General features: G+C 30.2%; 1 long non-coding RNA gene across 1 annotated transcript in view; it reads right to left on the bottom strand.

Moving 5' to 3' along the window:
* The window catches only part of LOC148341159 (uncharacterized), a 45,482-nt gene that overhangs the window by 31,117 nt on the left and 1,884 nt on the right, over positions 1–12,481 (bottom strand). Inside the window, exon 3 of the long non-coding RNA XR_015842032.1 lies at positions 5,176–5,367. This is a non-coding gene — a long non-coding RNA (uncharacterized LOC148341159). The remainder of the gene's footprint in view (positions 1–5,175; positions 5,368–12,481) is intronic.

Raw genomic sequence — 12,481 nt, 5'->3', positions numbered from 1 at the left:
AGTAATTATTTTTTATTATTTTCTAAGTTTTATATTGAGGGTGTTTGTAGAATTAACTTTTTCTATATAAAAGTGACAAAATGTAGTAATTATTTTTTATTATTTTATAGGTATTGTGTTGAGGATGTTTATAGAATTAACTTTTTCTATATAAAAGTGACAAAATGAAGTAATTATTTTTTATTATTTTATAGGTATTGTGTTTAATGGATTTGTAGAATTAACTTTTTCTATATAAAAGTGACAAAATGAAGTAATTATTTTTTATTATTTTCTAAGTTTTATATTGAGGATGTTTGTAGAATTAACTTTTTCTATATAAAAGTGACAAAATGAAGTAATTATTTTTTATTATTTTATAAGTTTTATATTGAGGATGTTTGTAGAATTAACTTTTTCTATATAAAAGTGACAAAATGAAGTAATTATTTTTTATTATTTTATAAGTTTTATATCGAGGATGTTTGTAGAATTAACTTTTTCTATATAAAAGTGACAAAATGAAGTAATTATTTTTTTTTATTTTATATTGAGGGTGTTTGTAGAATTAACTTTTTCTATATAAAAGTGACAAAATGAAGTAATTATTTTTTATTATTTTCTAAGTTTTATATTGAGGATGTTTGTAGAATTAACTTTTTCTATATAAAAGTGACAAAATGAAGTAATTATTTTTTTTTATTTTCTAAGTTTTATATTGAGGGTGTTTGTAGAATTAACTTTTTCTATATAAAAGTGACAAAATGAAGTAATTATTTTTTATTATTTTATAAGTTTGTAGAACTAACTTTTTCTATATAAAAGTGACAAAATGAAGTAATTATTTTTTATTATTTTATAAGTTTTATATTGAGGATGTTTGTAGAATTAACTTTTTCTATATAAAAGTGACAAAATGAAGTAATTATTTTTTATTATTTTATAAGTTTTATATCGAGGATGTTTGTAGAATTAACTTTTTCTATATAAAAGTGACAAAATGAGGTAATTATTTTTTATTATTTTCTAAGTTTTATATTGAGGGTGTTTGTAGAATTAACTTTTTCTATATAAAAGTGACAAAATGAAGTAATTATTTTTTTTTATTTTATATTGAGGGTGTTTGTAGAATTAACTTTTTCTATATAAAAGTGACAAAATGAAGTAATTATTTTTTATTATTTTCTAAGTTTTATATTGAGGGTGTTTGTAGAATTAACTTTTTCTATATAAAAGTGACAAAATGAAGTAATTATTTTTTTTTATTTTATATTGAGGGTGTTTGTAGAATTAACTTTTTCTATATAAAAGTGACAAAATGAAGTAATTATTTTTTATTATTTTCTAAGTTTTATATTGAGGATGTTTGTAGAATTAACTTTTTCTATATAAAAGTGACAAAATGAAGTAATTATTTTTTATTATTTTCTAAGTTTTATATTGAGGATGTTTGTAGAATTAACTTTTTCTATATAAAAGTGAAATATTGAAGAATTTTTTTTTTTTTTTATATTGAGGGTGTTTGTAGAATTAACTTTTTCTATATAAAAGTGACAAAATGAAGTAATTATTTTTTATTATTTTCTAAGTTTTATATTGAGGGTGTTTGTAGAATTAACTTTTTCTATATAAAAGTGACAAAATGTAGTAATTATTTTTTATTATTTTATAGGTATTGTGTTGAGGATGTTTATAGAATTAACTTTTTCTATATAAAAGTGACAAAATGAAGTAATTATTTTTTATTATTTTATAGGTATTGTGTTTAATGGATTTGTAGAATTAACTTTTTCTATATAAAAGTGACAAAATGAAGTAATTATTTTTTATTATTTTCTAAGTTTTATATTGAGGATGTTTGTAGAATTAACTTTTTCTATATAAAAGTGACAAAATGAAGTAATTATTTTTTATTATTTTATAAGTTTTATATTGAGGATGTTTGTAGAATTAACTTTTTCTATATAAAAGTGACAAAATGAAGTAATTATTTTTTATTATTTTATAAGTTTTATATCGAGGATGTTTGTAGAATTAACTTTTTCTATATAAAAGTGACAAAATGAAGTAATTATTTTTTTTTATTTTATATTGAGGGTGTTTGTAGAATTAACTTTTTCTATATAAAAGTGACAAAATGAAGTAATTATTTTTTATTATTTTCTAAGTTTTATATTGAGGATGTTTGTAGAATTAACTTTTTCTATATAAAAGTGACAAAATGAAGTAATTATTTTTTTTTATTTTCTAAGTTTTATATTGAGGGTGTTTGTAGAATTAACTTTTTCTATATAAAAGTGACAAAATGAAGTAATTATTTTTTATTATTTTATAAGTTTGTAGAACTAACTTTTTCTATATAAAAGTGACAAAATGAAGTAATTATTTTTTATTATTTTATAAGTTTTATATTGAGGATGTTTGTAGAATTAACTTTTTCTATATAAAAGTGACAAAATGAAGTAATTATTTTTTATTATTTTATAAGTTTTATATCGAGGATGTTTGTAGAATTAACTTTTTCTATATAAAAGTGACAAAATGAGGTAATTATTTTTTATTATTTTCTAAGTTTTATATTGAGGGTGTTTGTAGAATTAACTTTTTCTATATAAAAGTGACAAAATGAAGTAATTATTTTTTTTTATTTTATATTGAGGGTGTTTGTAGAATTAACTTTTTCTATATAAAAGTGACAAAATGAGGTAATTATTTTTTATTATTTTCTAAGTTTTATATTGAGGGTGTTTGTAGAATTAACTTTTTCTATATAAAAGTGACAAAATGAAGTAATTATTTTTTATTATTTTCTAAGTTTTATATTGAGGGTGTTTGTAGAATTAACTTTTTCTATATAAAAGTGACAAAATGAAGTAATTATTTTTTTTTATTTTATATTGAGGGTGTTTGTAGAATTAACTTTTTCTATATAAAAGTGACAAAATGAAGTAATTATTTTTTATTATTTTCTAAGTTTTATATTGAGGATGTTTGTAGAATTAACTTTTTCTATATAAAAGTGACAAAATGAAGTAATTATTTTTTATTATTTTCTAAGTTTTATATTGAGGATGTTTGTAGAATTAACTTTTTCTATATAAAAGTGAAATATTGAAGAATTTTTTTTTTTTTTTATATTGAGGGTGTTTGTAGAATTAACTTTTTCTATATAAAAGTGACAAAATGAAGTAATTATTTTTTTTTATTTTCTAAGTTTTATATTGAGGGTGTTTGTAGAATTAACTTTTTCTATATAAAAGTGACAAAATGAAGTAATTATTTTTTATTATTTTATAAGTTTTATATTGAGGATGTTTGTAGAATTAACTTTTTCTATATAAAAGTGACAACATGAAGTAATTATTTTTTATTATTTTATAAGTTTGTAGAATTAACTTTTTCTATATAAAAGTGACAAAATGAAGTAATTATTTTTTATTATTTTATAAGTATTGTGTTTAATGGATTTGTAGAATTAACTTTTTCTATATAAAAGTGACAAAATGAAGTAATTGTTTTATTTTATTTTATAAGTTTTATATTGAGGATGTTTGTAGAATTAACTTTTTCTATATAAAAGTGAAATATTGAAGAATTTTTTTTTATTTTATATTGAGGGTGTTTGTAGAATTAACTTTTTCTATATAAAAGTGACAAAATGAAGTAATTATTTTTTATTATTTTCTAAGTTTTATATTGAGGGTGTTTGTAGAATTAACTTTTTCTATATAAAAGTGACAAAATGAAGTAATTATTTTTTTTTATTTTATATTGAGGGTGTTTGTAGAATTAACTTTTTCTATATAAAAGTGACAAAATGAAGTAATTATTTTTTATTATTTTCTAAGTTTTATATTGAGGATGTTTGTAGAATTAACTTTTTCTATATAAAAGTGAAATATTGAAGAATTTTTTTTTATTTTATATTGAGGGTGTTTGTAGAATTAACTTTTTCTATATAAAAGTGACAAAATGAAGTAATTATTTTTTTTTATTTCATAAGTTTTATATTGAGGATGTTTATAGAATTAACTTTTTCTATATAAAAGTGACAAAATGAAGTAATTATTTTTTATTATTTTATATTGAGGGTGTTTGTAGAATTAACTTTTTCTATATAAAAGTGAAATATTGAAGAATTTTTTTTTATTTTATATTGAGGGTGTTTGTAGAATTAACTTTTTCTATATAAAAGTGACAAAATGAAGTAATTATTTTTTTTAATTTTATAAGTTTTATATTGAGGATGTTTATAGAATTAACTTTTTCTATATAAAAGTGACAAAATGAAGTAATTATTTTTTATTATTTTATATTGAGGGTGTTTGTAGAATTAACTTTTTCTATATAAAAGTGACAAAATGAAGTAATTATTTTTTTTTATTTTATAAGTTTTATATTGAGGATGTTTATAGAATTAACTTTTTCTATATAAAAGTGACAAAATGAAGTAATTATTTTTTATTATTTTATATTGAGGATGTTTATAGAATTAACTTTTTCTATATAAAAGTGACAAAATGAAGTAATTATTTTTTATTATTTTATATTGAGGGTGTTTGTAGAATTAACTTTTTCGATATAAAAGTGACAAAATGAAGAAATTACATTTTTTGAATGAGTTTTGTTTTAGACGTGTGCGTAGAATAGAGGGAAAAGTAAAAAAAATTGATATATTCTAAGTTTTATGTCTTGGGGTTTTGTAGAAATAACTTTTTCTCTATAAAAGTGACAAAAAGGTAAAAAAAAAATGTTAATACGTTTTGTATTAAATGTGTGCGTCGTATAAGGGGAAAATATTTTTTTCTCGAAGCTTTCTGTTTTTGGAGGTTTGAAGAATTAACTTTCTAATTAAAATTGACAAAAAGGGAAGAACTAACATTTTTATTACATGACACGTGTATAAAATACAGGAAATAAAAAAATGACATCTTTTATTTCGACAGATGTACACGCGCATGTAATTCACGGGTGTCAAACTCCGGTCCTCAAGGGCATCTTTGAGATGTTTCCCTCCTCCAGCAGACCGGATTCATTTGATTGAATCAGATGTGTAGGAGGAGGGAAACATCTCATCCATGCAGGAGGGCCCTCGAGGACCGGAGTTTGACACCTGTGAATTAGTGCACGTCCTTTCTGGCTGCAGCCTTCTTCATCCCCCAACACGCACACACACGAAAAAAGTCAACTTCAAACCTTTTGAAGACTCTTCTCGTAGGTGCACCCGTGTAACATTTCCTCATGGTCGTTTTTGTTCTCCTTTTGCTCATTTCTCCTTATTTCACATGGAAAACAATGCCGTGTAACATTTCCTCATGGTCGTTTTTTGCTCTCCTTTTGCTCATTTGACGAGGCAAAAAATCTGAGAAGGGAAGAGTGGACATGTTCCTGAAAAAAAAAAAGAAATCTATTAAAATGTGCAGCAATTTAGAACATTGAGGAAATCAATCCTCTATCCCATTGGTGTTTTGTTTTTCTATTGGAATGCTGTTAAAAAAAATACGGCTTTTTTTTTTTTTTTAAGACGACGTACAGGAAAGCATTTTTGATATAGAAAGGGACAACCAAGCATGGTAAGACGACCTTGTATATAAGGCCTTATTTAAAAAGAAAATGACAACCACATGTAGTAATACTTATTTTTGGTCATGTATATAGGGCTTTTTTTTCCTTAAAAAAAAAAAAAAAAAGACGATCATCTATTGGAAGGCTGTTTAAAAAAAACCCACATTTTTTTCAAGACAATGACGTCTGGCAAGGCTTTTTGGATGGAAACAAGCCAATTGTGCATGGTAACGGTTTCTCTCTTTTTTTTTTTAAAGACGACCATGTATATAATGCCTTATTTAAAAAGAAAAATGACAACCACATGTTGTCATACTTATTTTTGGTCATGTAAATAAGGCTTTAAAAAAAAACAAAAAAGATGACTATATATTGGAATGCTGTTTAAAAAAATTAAAGACAACAGCATATAATCAGGCTTTTTTTAATGAAAAAGACGATCATGCATGGTAAGGTTTTTTTTGTTTGTTTTTTTTTTTTTCTCAAGACGACCATGTATATAAGGCCTTATTTTTTAAAAGAAATGACAACTACATGTAGTAATGCTTATTTTTGGTCATGTATATCAGGCTTATTTTTTTTTATTAAAAACATGACCATCTATTAAAAGGTTTAAAAAAATACATGACCACTTTTTTTTTTTTTTTTAAAGACAACGAGGTACGGTAAGGCTTTTTTGATGAAAAAAGACGACCAAGCATGGTACGGCTTTTTTTAAGATTTGTTTTTTTTTTTAAGACGACGTATAGGAAGGAATTTTGGATGAAGAGAAAGACGATCGTGCATAATAAGGTTTTTTTTTTTTAAACAACCATGTATATAAGGCCTTATTTAAAAAAAAAAAAAAAAGATGACCATACATTTGAAGGCTCTTTAAAAAAAATTTACTACTACATTTTTTTTTTAATGACAACCACGTATACTTTTTTTTTTTTAAGACAATGATGCATAGTCAAGCGTTTTTGATGAAAAGGGACAACCATGCATGGTAAGGCTTCCCCCCCCCCAAAAAATTTTTTTTTTTTGGGGAAAAAAAGCCATGCATGGTAAGGCTTTTTTTTCCAAAATTTTTTTTTTCTTTTTTTTTTTTTTAAAAGACCTCTACATATAGTAGGGCTTTTATTATGAAAAAGGAACGACAATGCATGGTATGGCTTTTTTTTTAAGATTTTTTTTTTTTAAAGGCAACCATCTATTGGAAGGCAGTTTCAAAAATACTTCCACATTTTTTTTTTTAAATGCGACGCATAGTCAAGCGTTTTTGATGAAAAGGGACAACCATGCATGGTAAGGCTTTTTTTCCCCCCAAAAAAACAAATTTTTTTGGGGGGAAAAAAAGCCATGCATGGTAGGCTTTATTTTTCAAAAAAAAAATTTTTTTTTTTAAAAGACCTCTACATATCGTAGGGCTTTTTTTTTTTTTTTTTGAAAAAAAGGATAACCATGCATGGTAAGGCTTTTCCCCCCCCAAAAAAAAAATTTTTTTGGGTGGGAAAAAAAAGCCATGCATGGTAGGGCTTTTTTTTTCCCCAAAATTTTTTTTTCTTCCTCTACATATAGTAGGGCTTTTATTATGAAAAAGGAACGACCATGCATTTTTTAAGATTTTTTTTTTAAAGGCAACCATCTATTGGAAGGCAGTTTCAAAAATACTTCCACATTTTTTTTTTTAAATGCGACGCATAGTCAAGCGTTTTTGATGAAAAGGGACAACCATGAATGGTAAGGCTTTCCCCCCCCCCCCCCCCCCCAAAATTTTTTTTTTTTTTGGGAAAAAAAAGCCATGCATGGTTAGGCTTTTTTTATCCAAAAAAAAATTATTTTTTTAAAAGACCTCTACATATCGTAGGGCTTTTTTTTAATGAAAAAAAGGAAAACCATGCATGGTAAGGCTTTCCCCCCCCCAAAAAAAAATTTTTTGTTTTTTTTCCAAGACCTCTACATATACTAGGGCTTTTTTTTATGAAAAAGGAACGACCATGCATGGTATGGCTTTTTTTAAAGAATTTTCTTTTTTTTTCTATTGGAAGGCAGTTTTAAAAATACTTCCACATTTTTTTTTTTTAAAGACAACGACATATAGTAAAGCTTTTTTTGATGAAAAAAACACGACCATGCATATGTTAGGCTTTTTAAAAAAAAATACTGTCACATAGGGCTGGGCGATATGGCTGAAAACTATATTGTGAGCATGGATGTCATATCGGTCGATATCGATATATAAATCTAATTATTTTGTTTTGTTTTAAAATGTACAACGTACGCCCCCCTCCCTCGCGACGGAGCCCTCGTGTGCGAAAGCTACGGGTCGTTTCGTCCAGTGCCTGTCCGTGTGGGGTGCTTGTTCTCGGTGTCCCTGCTACGTACGCCCCCATCCCTCGCGACGGAGCCCTCGTGTGCTAGAGCTACGGGCTGTTTCGTCCAGTGCGTGTCCGAGCAAGGTGCTTATTAGCGGCTTCCCTGCTAGGTACGCCCTCCTACCTCGCGACGGAGCCCTCGTGTGCTCGAGCTACGGGCCTTTTCGTCCAGTGCCTGTCCGCACAGGGTGCTTGTGAGCGGTTTTCCTGCTACGTACGCCCCCCTCCCTCGCGACGGAGCCCTTGTGTGTTAGAGCCTACAGGTCATTTCGTCCAGTGCCTGTCCAAGCAAGGTGCTTGTTCTCGGTGTCCCTGCTACGTACGCCCCCCTCCCTCGCGACGGAGCCCTCGTGTGCTAGAGCTACGGGCCTTTTCGTCCAGTGCCTGTCCGTGGGGGGTGCTTGTTCTCGGTGTCCCTGCCACGTACGCCCCCCTCCCTCGCGACGGAGCCCTCGAGTGCTAAAGTACGGGCCGTTTAGTCCAGTGCGTGTCCACGGAGGGTGCCTGTTAGCGGTTTCCCTGCTAGGTACCCCCGCCCCCCTCCCTCGCGACGGCGCTCTCGTGTGCTAGAGCTACGAGCCGTTTGGTCCAGTGCCTGTCCGCACAGGGTGCTTGTGAGCGGTTTTCCTGCTACGTACGCCCCCTTCCCTCGCGACGGAGCCCTCGAGTGCTAGAGCTTCGGCCGTTTCGTCCAGTGCGTGTCCAAGCAAGGTGCTTGTGAGCGGCGTCCCTGCTACGAAGCGAAACTCCCTCGCGACAGAGCCCTCGAGTGCTAGAGCTACGGGCCGTTTCGTCCAGTGCCTGTCCGCGGAGGGTGCTTGTTAGTGGTTTCTCTGCTACGTATGCCCCCCTCCCTCGCGACTGAGCCCTCCGTGCTAGAGCTACGGGCCTTTTCATCCAGTGCGTGTCCACGCAGGGTGCTTGGTAGCGGTTTTCCTGCTAGGTACCCCCGCCCCCCTCCCTCGCGACGGCGCTCTCGTGTGCTAGAGCTACGGGCCGTTTTGTCCAGTGCCTGTCCGCACAGGGTGCTTGTGAGCGGTTTTCCTGCTACGTACACTTGCCCCCCTAGCGCGGAGCCCTTGTGTACTAGAGCGACTGGCCGTTTCATCCAGTGCGTGTCCGAGCAAGTTGCTTGTTCGCGGCGTCCTGCTACGGAGCGAAACTCCCTCGCAACGGAGCCCTCGAGTGCTCGAGTACGGGCCGTTTAGTCCAGTGCGTGTCCGCGCAGGGTGCTTGTTAGCGGTTTCCCTGCTACGTACGCTTGCCCCCCTGGCGACGGAGCCCTCGTGTACTGGAGCTACAGGCCGTTTCGTCCAGTGGGTGTCCGAGCAAGGTGCTTGTCAGCGGCGTCCCTGCTACGTACGCCCCCCTCCCTCGCGACGGCGCTCTCGTGTGCTAGAGCTACGGGCAGTTTAGTCCAGTGCCTGTCCGCGGAGGGTGCTTGTTAGTGGTTTCTCTGCTACGTATGCCCCCCTCCCTCGCGACTGAGCCCTCCGTGCTAGAGCTACGGGCCTTTTCATCCAGTGCGTGTCCGAGCAAGGTGCTTGTTCGCGGTTTCCCTGCTACGTACGCCCGCCTCCCTCGCGACGGAGCTCTCGTGTGATGGAACTGAGGGACGGTTTCTCAAGTTGGCTGGTAAGTACATTTTTGTTTGTTTTGAGTCACACTAGCTCAGCGGCGCATGCATAAGCCTCAGGTTGTATTTCCTTTAAGAGTTTGTGACGAGTAGGGCAGTGATAGGTCGAATCTGCTCCGTTGTTTTTTGTTTTTTTTTGGATCGATAATTTATCAATACCATTTTAAAAAAATAATAAGACTTTTTTGCTGAAAAGAGACAATCGTGCATGGTAAGGGTTTCGAGCCAAGGCCTTATTTAAAAAAAAAAAAGACAACCACATGTAGTAATGCTTCTTATTTTTGTCATGTATATAAGGCTTTTTTTTCCCTTAAAAAAATTTAAAAAGACAACTATCTATGGATGGTTGTTTAAAAAAAAATTACTACCACATTTTTTTTAAAGATGAGAACGTACAGTAAAGCCTTTTTGGTGAAAAAAAGACAACCACGTATTTTTTCGAAAGATGACCAAATGTATAAGGGTTTTTTATATAAGGCTTTTAAAAAAAATCGAAAAAAAGACCACCAACTTTTGGAAGGCTGTTTAAAAAAACTACTGCCACATTTTTTTATTTTATTTTATTTTTAAGACGACGTATAGTAATGCTTTTTTGATGAAAAAGACGACCACGCAGGGTAAGGGTTTCTTTTTTTTTTTTTTAAAAAGACGACCATCTATATAAGGCCTTATTTAAAAAAATATAGATTACAACCACATGTAGTCATACTTACTTTTGGTCATGCTTTTTAAAAAAAGAAATAAAAAGATGACCATATATTGGAAGAAGGCTTTTTAAAAAAAATTAATAACGTTTTTTTTTTTTTTAAAGCCAATGACGTATAGTAAGGCTTTTTGAATGACAAAAAACGACCATGGGTTTTTTTGTTGTTGTTGTTGTTGTTGAAAGACAACCATGTACATAAGGCCTTATTTAAAAAAAAAAACATATGGAGTCTTTTTGGTCATGGATATAAGGCTTTAAAAAATATATCTATAAAAAAGATGACCAAATATTGGAAGGCTGTTTAAAAAAAAATAAATTTATTTTTAAGACAGCCACATATAGTAATGCTTTTTTGATGAAAAAAGACGACCATGCATGGTAAGGTTTTTTTTTTTTTTTTTTTAAAAGACGATCATCTATATAAGGCCTTATTTAAAAAAAATATTACAACAACATGTAGTAATGCTTATTTTTGGTCATGTATATAAGGCAAAAAAAATAAATAAAAAGATGACTATATATTGGAAATTACTGACTTTTCTTTTTAAAGGCAAGTACGTATAGTAAGGCGTTTTTGATGAAAAAAAGACGACCATGCATAGTATGGCTTTTATTTTTTTTTAAAGATTTTATTTATTTATTTATTTTTTTTAAAAAGACGACCATCTATTGGAAGACTGTTTAAAAAACTATTGTCCTTTTTTTTTTTTTAACGACAACGACATATAGTTAGGCTTTTTTGATTCAAAGAGACAATCATGCGCGGTAAGGTTTTTCTTTTTGTTTTAAAGACAACCATGTATATAAGGCCTTATTTTAAAAAAAAAACATATGGAGTCTTTTTGGTCATGGATAGAAGGCTTTAAAAAATATATATATAAAAAAGATGACCAAATATTGCAAGGCTGTTTGAAAAAAAAATACTACCACATTTTTTTTAAGACAACCACATATAGTAATGCTTTTTTGATGAAAAAAGACGACCATGTATATCAGGCCTTATTTAAAAAAAATGACCACCACACGTAGTATTGCTTATTTTTGGTCATGGATATAAGTTTTTTTTTTTTTTTTTTTTTTAATTAATTAAAAAGACGACCAACTTTTGGAAGGCTGTTTAAAAATAAAATACTACCACTTTTTTATTTTTTTTATAGACGACGTATAGTAAGGCTTTTTTTACGACCATACATGGTAAGGCTTTTTTATTTTTTTTAAAGACGACTGTCACCAGGAATGCTGTTTAAAAAAAATTGCGACCACTATTTTTTTTTCAGACGACGTATTATAAGACATTTTTGATGAAAAGAGACGACCACGCAGGGTAAGGCTTTTTCTTCAAGCCTTAAAAACGACGACCATGTATATAAGGCTTTTATAAAAAACAATTTTTTTTTCCAGAAAGTCGACCATCTATTGGAGCTGTTTAAAAAAAAATACAACCACATTTTTTTTTTCAAGACAACGTATAGTAAGGCTCTTTTGATGAAAAAAATGCCTTTTTTTTTAAAAAAAGGATGACCATGTATATAAGGCTTTTCTTTAAAAAAATAAAATTAAAAATTAAAAAGACTACCATCTAAGAGAAGGTTGTTAAAAAAAAAAATACTACCATATTTTTTTTAAATACAACGTACAGTAAGGCTTTTTTGATGAAAAAAAGACAACCACGCATGATAAGGTTTTTTTTTTTTTTTATAAAGACGACCATATGTATAAGGCTTTTTTATATAAGGCTTTAAAAAAAATCTAAAAAAAAGACGACCAACTTTTGGAAGGCTGTTGGAAAAAATATACAACCACTTTTTTTTTTTTTTTTAAGACAGACGCGTATGGGATTATTTTTTATCCAACCATGCACGGTCAGGGTTTTATTTTTTTTTTTAAAAGACGAACCATGTACATAAGTCCTTAAAAGAAAAAATACTACCATATTTTTTCTTTTTTTTTTTTTTAAAACAATGACTTTTTGATGAAAGATAACCATGCAGACAATGACGTATAGTAAGGCGTTTTTGATGACATTGCTTGGTAAGGCTTTTTTTTTAAGAAAAAAAAATTAAAATAGGCTTTTCTTGAAGAAAAGAAAATTAAAAAGACTTCATTTATTGGAAGGTTGTTTAAAAAAAAAAACTTCTACCACATATTTTTTTAAAGACAACGTATAGTAAGGCTTTTTGATGAAAAAAAGACAACTACGCATGGTAAGGTTTTTTTTTTTTTTATAAAGACGACCAT

This window comes from Idiotropiscis lumnitzeri, chromosome 2 (assembly GCF_059441095.1).
Source record: "Idiotropiscis lumnitzeri isolate Australia: NSW breed Sydney's pygmy pipehorse chromosome 2, RoL_Ilum_1.0, whole genome shotgun sequence".
Taxonomy (NCBI): domain Eukaryota; kingdom Metazoa; phylum Chordata; class Actinopteri; order Syngnathiformes; family Syngnathidae; genus Idiotropiscis; species Idiotropiscis lumnitzeri.
The sequence above is the reverse complement of the archived record's forward strand: the minus strand, read 5'-3'. Positions and strand labels throughout refer to the sequence as shown.